At 43.6% G+C, this 6,865-nt stretch overlaps 2 long non-coding RNA genes and 1 other non-coding gene across 5 annotated transcripts in view; 1 reads left to right on the top strand and 2 right to left on the bottom strand.

Annotated features, from left to right (window-relative positions):
• Nucleotides 1-6,865, top strand: part of LOC125281111 (uncharacterized) — a 266,321-nt gene that overhangs the window by 236,528 nt on the left and 22,928 nt on the right. The window contains exons 7-9 of one of the 3 annotated variants that reach the window (XR_007188177.2): nt 67-201; nt 775-918; nt 1,490-1,645. This is a non-coding gene — a long non-coding RNA (uncharacterized LOC125281111). Of the gene's footprint in view, nt 1-66; nt 202-738; nt 1,646-6,865 lie in introns of those variants that run through there. The other 2 variants (XR_007188179.2, XR_007188178.2) reach the window with 2 other exon arrangements.
• Nucleotides 1-6,865, bottom strand: part of LOC130542079 (uncharacterized) — a 38,704-nt gene that overhangs the window by 27,500 nt on the left and 4,339 nt on the right. The window lies entirely within an intron of this gene.
• On the bottom strand, nt 4,549-4,652 carry LOC113267406 (U6 spliceosomal RNA). The gene has a single exon (XR_003320764.1). It is a non-coding gene; the product is annotated as a U6 spliceosomal RNA (small nuclear RNA).

The following is a 6,865-nucleotide window of genomic DNA, read 5'->3' as shown; positions in this document are numbered from 1 at the left end:
AAAAATTAAAATATTAAAAATTAAAATACTGATGAAACTTTTTAATATTTCTTTTTATTTATACAGAGTCTTTGGATATGGATATATCTTACACCTACAGCAGATCTCAGTTTGGATCAGCCTCATCTCAAGGGCAATGGCCACATGTGGCTGGCAACTACTGAATTGGTCAGCAGTACCTGCAAGTGTGCTAAGTGACAGGTAGGGCAATATTCAGGTAGTTCAGAAGAGGATAACACCTCACATGAGGATTGGAAAATTTTCATGAAAGATGTGGCTTTGGCATTGGGCTTCGAAGGATATTATTAATAACACCATCAATTACCGTGATACTGATGTCTAACATCTATTACATGCTTGCCACATGCCCATCACTGTGCTAACCACTAGGGGTCGGTAGAGAGGAGGAAACAGACTTTCTGAAGAGGGAGACCACCAGCAGCAGCAAAAGCGAGACCTTGGAGGAAGGTCAATACACTTCTAAGCATGGGGGGTGAGGGTGGGGTTGGGGAGGGATCGGAACAATTCAGCATTGGACTCTTAGAAAGTAGTAGGAGAAAAAACAGAAGGTTAAAAGCCCCTTGAATGTTAAGGGAGGAACTTCATACCTAGTTCAATGAGAAAATGTGGTAATCATAACACAAAACGCTAAGTGCCCATTTTACAGGTGAGGAAACTGAGGCATAGGGAGATGAGGAAATTTCCAATGGTCATGCAATGTGTAACCATGTTTGGCAGAGCCTGGATTCCAACCCCAGCATTTCTGGCTCCCAGGTCTACACCTTAACTGCTCACAATGACCACGAATTTTCAAACCAGAGACCTGGATTTGCATCCCAGACTCTTCAGTCTTTCACTGGGGTTGAATCAGTTCCCTGAACAACTAGGAGCTTCAGCTTCCTCCTCCATGAAAATGAGGTAAGTCCTGCCAAACTGAAGTATCGTTGCAAGAATGTAATGACATTGGGCACGGAAAGCACCAATTATACTGTCTGGCACAGAGTAGACGCCGATAAAGGCTGGTTGCCCTGCAAAATGCCATGGGGAGCCACTTCAGGCTTTTAGGCAGGGGAATGGGATGATTGAACTTACACTTGAGGAAGATTTATGCTGGAAATACCTGTCTTCCTTGATTACTTGCCCGGATGGATTGGAGCTGGGAGAGATGTGTTAGGAAGATATTGCAATAGTCCAGATAAGAGGTAACGAGGGCCTGTGCTGGGACAGCGGCAGGAAGATTGCAATCGCATTATCTAACTGCAGGATATTAGAGCCAAAACAGGCCCTATGGAGAACAGAGTCCAGACTTAAATGACTTATCCAAGGATAGATCATGGGACCAGTGAAGTTCATCTAGTTCTCTCATTCACTGTTCTTTCCTTCGCTCAGGCAGCGCTGATGTTAGAGATCAGCACCAAAATATTCAACTCTTAATAGAAACAACAAAACGTCTCAGTTTTGTCTAAATCGTATACTTTCTACTCTTCAGTAGCATCCGCCGACGAGCTCATGTAATCCTGTCAATGGCCACTCTCCCCACTCCTAAGGGAAGGTAGGTAGACTGGAGTCAGAACAATTTCCACCTTACAATTAGGTAAACCGAGGCACAGAGGAAGATAAATCTTAGTTCTGGTTCATATTCTCTCTTACTTCTAAATTAGTTTTTTTTTTTTTTTTTTTTTGCTGTAATTAAAGTTTGTTTTGGCTTTGAAGCATTACTAAAATGTTGATACAGGAATGGTGTTCATAAAATTTCATGTTGAACAGAATGTCATGGGAACAGAAAGGCCTATGTCTTTTAAGATTATTCAGATTTTAAAGGTAATGAGTACAGTTCACTTGAAATCGTGTAAAGGAAGACTATTGTGTGATCAACGGGAAATTGGATCTCCGTAGCTGTTTTGTCTTAAATATAGTGCTTGAAGGTATACCTTGCTAAGAAAATGTGCTGAGATGCTATCTCTTTCCATCTCCCACCGAGAGCGGAGAAAAGAAACCAATGTTTATAAAATTAGCTTTCCAGCCTATGAGGAATGGTAAATTCTACCACAGGAGGGCGCAGGAAAGGGCAGATGCTTTTTCAGATTATCGACACGAGGTGGCGCCGCTCTGCTAGTTTTTCTTTATGTCTGTTTTCAATTTCTTATTTTTTTATTCCTTTGTTTGGTAGCGATGTTAATGGAGTAGCTTAAGTCCTGTAAAGAAGCGTTTTCATTTTTCTATTCTTTTCTTAATATGTCTGGGTTTGTCATATATAAGTATATGCTCATATAATATACAAGTGGCCAGGGGAAGGAAAACTAGTTATTCATCACTGTATTCTCCGTACAGTGTACAGATGAGTTATATTTTGCTCTTGCATTAATTTCCAGGATATTCAAGTATGGGTCCAAATTGACTTTTCCTTTGTGGTCTGTCATTGTCTCAGATTCTTTAGAGTTTCGTTGGACATTTCACTTTAGTTTGAGTTTAAAAGGGACATAATTCTGAATCACATCAGAGCTACTAAAACGTAACATAACTCAAATACTGGAAAGAAAAATAGGTATCAATAAAGGATTTGAAAATGAATTCTTCCATTTGGGTTTATGTAAAAAGGAATTCTCCAGCATAATTTAGTCAATTAGTTGTGTGTCTGAGTTGTGCTGGTCTTTGGAGTTCAAATTCCTAACTACAAAAATAAGGACGTTCCTCCAAATGTCCTCCAAGATCTCTCACGTTGGAACACCTATGACCTTATGAGTTTGTAATCATAGCTGTGCCACCTGCCTGTCCCAAATACCATCCTTGAACCTGTATGCATGCGCTACATTGTTAAAAAGAAAATCTGGATAATTTTCTGTGGCACAACAATGTATGCAGTTATGAGTCCCAGCGAGCTTTTCAGTCTTCGCTACTCGACTGGAATTGTCGTGAGAAGGGAGTCGGCCCACGGAGGAGTGAGCTGAAGGCTCTGTGGAATCACACCCTCGGGACAGAACTGGTTCTGCGTGATGAATCTGCCTGTCGAGAGACTTTGAATCCCACACTGGCTCTATCCCTTACTGGCTGGAGAGGCTAACCCAGGGATGAGTAAGTAGGCATTGAACTCCGTGCTAGTCACCGTGGTGGACAGGGGGAGAAGTAAAAAGGTCAGGCCCGATGTGGCTCACAATCTGGGGGTGGGGCACAAGTTGTCTGTTATTGGGGAGTTAGAAACTGTGGGGAGTAAGTACCAGATAAGATCAGGTCTGTGCTCTGAACCCTGGTTTGGGCCTAAACCCTGCCCCAATTTTTGCCCACGGTTGTCATCCTGAGACGTGATGTTAAGTCACCACTGGGGACTGGCTGGGTGTAGGGAAGTCAGCCAAGGTGCAGTAGGAAAGACAAGGAAGGGCTAGAGAGAGATCGTAATGAAGTTGCTTAACATTCTCTGCCACCTGGTAGCAAATGTTAGGTGTCATGATCAAGGGGTAATATTTTCTATGAAATAAAAGAAAGTGACATAGACATACACGTAATACAAGTATGAGGTCCCACAGACCTTCAGCAGCCTGGAAACTAGTGACATCTGGAAGTGTGCCAGGTAGCAGGCAGAAATGGAGTAAAACTTCTTGGGCCACGCCATCCTTGGTGATGTCCACTGCGGTTGGTAAAACCCCCAGTGTGAGCTCATCAAACCAAGTGGTGCATATGGAACCTCTTCATGCCATTGTTGGCAACATGGGGCTCTTTTCTAAGCCCTTATATAGACAGAGACACCTGTGCGTCTTTAGGCGTGCGTGCCAACCACTCGTCAAGACAGAGTGGCTAAATGAGTTGCTAAAGGCCACGAAACATATTAATGTTACAAAAACCAGGACGAATTTGGAATCATTTTATACTTGATGTCATATAGGCTTTGCAGCCCACCGTATGAACAAATTGTCTCACTCATGTAGAGCTACTTATTTAATTGAGGAGAGCTGAATCGAGTAAAAATAGAATAGACATGGGCCTCCCTGAACCCCTCTGCACCTGTGAGTGATGAGACTGAAAAGTTCTCTTGGGACAGAGTTGATGGGGTGGTGAGGAGGCTGGAAATTGGAAGTGAGTGGGATGGAACCTGAGTCTGGAGACTGAGACAGTGAAATAGGGAAAGGAGCAGAGATGAAGCAGCAGACACTCAGGTAAAAAAAATTCATGAGCCAAACCTTTGTAAAACAGGAATGGCTCATTTAGGTTCAAGATGGCGGCCATCCTGGCAGTCCACAAAGGTGTGGGACTTCCTAGCCATGAGCTGGCCTTCCTTCTTCCAGTACCGTCTTAAAGCAGTGACTCCCAAATGGTATTCCTCAGCACACTAGCACTCAGAGACGTTAATGGGTGGGGAGAACAAATGACTCTGTATCACTTTAGTTTGGAAAATGCTGGATTAAACAAAGTGAGCAAATTTCTTTCTTGCTTGGAGCTTTTAATATGCTACAATATATTGTAACTCCTTAAAAGAAAGACTTATCATACAGTGTTTCCCAGACTTTTTGGCTTTAGGACCCATTTTATTTCATTTTATTTTATTTTATTCATATAAAAAATATGGAATGCTTCATGAATTTGCATGTCATCCTTGCACAGGGGCTCGTGCTAATCTCTGTATCATTCAATTTTTAGTATATGTGCTGTCAAATGAGTACTGGACCTTTTTTTAATTTTAATTTTTTATTTATTTTTTATTTTAAAGATTTTTATTTATTTATTTGAGAGAGTGATAGAGAGCATGAGCAGGGGGAGGGGCAGAGGGAGAAGGAGAAGCAGGGAGCTAGACATGGGGCTTGATCCCAGGACCCTAGGATCATGACCTGAGCCAAAGGCAGACCCTTAACCCACTGACCCACCCAGGTGCCACTGGATCTTTTTTTTTTTAAATCATAGAGTATCTCAAGACAAATGTTCTGAGAAACCCCTCTTGGAAAACAATATCCTAATGTATACTAATTTATTTCAGATTAAATTCTCTAGCAACTTTGAATGTGAAATATTCAGGATAAAAGAATTGCCAGAGAAGTGAAAGATTCATCGAACCAACCAATCAAGTGTTCTTTTGATTCATTTATTTAAATTATTTGTGTGGGTAGACCCACTCTTAAAAGGCACAGACCCCATCTTTTTTTTTTTTTTTTTAAAGATTTTATTTATTTATTTGACAGAGATAGAGATAGCCAGCGAGAGAGGGAACACAAGCAAGGGGAGTGGGAGAGGAAGAAGCAGGCTCATAGCAGAGGAGCCTGATGTGGGGCTCGATCCCATAACGCCGGGATCACGCCCTGAGCCGAAGGCAGACGCTTAACCGCTGTGCCACCCAGGCGCCCCACAGACCCCATCTTTAGATGATTTTTCTCATAGGCAATGACACGGAATTAGCTCTGCACCCCTACAATTAGGCCTTGCCCAAATGGTGCCACCACCTTGGAATCTGGTGTCATTGTGGCTGTCAGTCTCAGCATAGCCGTGCTATGAGAATAAGAAGAATAAATACAGTTCCTAATTTCCAAGTCAAAGACAGTGTGAATTGATATTACACAGTAAAATGCAATGAGATTAAATCAATAACATCTGCAATAAGGCATAATGAAGGTAAAATTATATCTCTGGCTTCCTGAACAGCTGTGAATCTATTTTTAATGACCCTCATTTTTGGCAGTCAGCTAACAACTTCTAAAATGTCCTAGAAATTGGATTGTTAAGCAGATGAGCACTGCAGTGGCTTGGAATGTCATTAATTTCAGCTGCCTTACCCATCTGCATGGGCGAGATGGAGGCATCATGAATTCACCCCCATCCACCCCACTGAGCACCCCACTAACCGGGCCTTGGGTGGCCCCGGCAAATGCTGGATACAGCCAGGCAGGAGAGCTGGGGGGAGAGGGGCTCCCAGGACGATCATGGGCTGTCGAACGATGGAGAAAAAGGAAAAAGTCCTTGTTTTTGTAATGCCGATTGCCACACATAATTGGCTTTCAAGTCTACCTCGTGCTATTGGAACCTCATAACGCTGCCGAGAGCAAAAGACATTCTAATGGTTCCCTGTTTACCAACAGGGCACTTTGGTTCCATGAGATTGTTCTGCCCAGGACTTGGTCAAGGTCACACCACCAGCAAGTGCAGGAGCCAGCACTCAACCCTGGTCTTCTCGTTCTAAAGCCAGGGCCCTTCCATGGCCCAGTAGGTCCTCTGCTGACTGGAGTAACGGCCGTGGGAAAGACACCATGAAAACTTTGAAATTGAGGAAAGTGAATATTTGGGATTATCCATGTTTTTCTTAGCTGCCTGGCACCTTTGTACTTTGCGGTAGCTTTAGCCAGAAGCTGAGTCTGGGAAACAGACAGTTGATCCCTTTGGCTAATTGTTTTGAGCTCACTTTACTTCTCCAGACTGGCAGGGACAGGGGGGCGGGGGGGGGGTGGCATCCCACACTTTGCACACCATTGTACTTCCTGCACCCCACTGACAGATTCTCAGATTCCCAGGTCAGGCTTCTAGCTAGGTGGCTCAGGAGATCCCAGCCTACACTGTGTTTCAGAAGATGGAAGCTAAGATTCAGATTCCCGTTCAGACTCACTCTTTGCCTGAGTGGAAGCCGACAGGAGGAGGATGAATTTCTTATTCTCTTCCCCGCCCTGAGAAGCCTACGACATTGAGAGAGAAGAGTTTCATGCAGAAGACAAGGCTGCAGCTAAGTGAAGCCGTTAGTTTATGGGACGGATCCCTACTGCCTGACTTACTCTCAGCTGCACAGGCTGATCCTTTGCTGCCTGAAATTTCAGACAATCAAGAGGTGGGGTGCAGGGGTGAGGCTGTGCCGTGGCATGGTTTTGCACTGGAGAGAAGAGCTTGGCTCCAGCAGAGT

Source organism: Ursus arctos, unplaced genomic scaffold, assembly GCF_023065955.2.
Source record: "Ursus arctos isolate Adak ecotype North America unplaced genomic scaffold, UrsArc2.0 scaffold_3, whole genome shotgun sequence".
NCBI lineage: Eukaryota > Metazoa > Chordata > Mammalia > Carnivora > Ursidae > Ursus > Ursus arctos.
The sequence above is the reverse complement of the archived record's forward strand: the minus strand, read 5'-3'. Positions and strand labels throughout refer to the sequence as shown.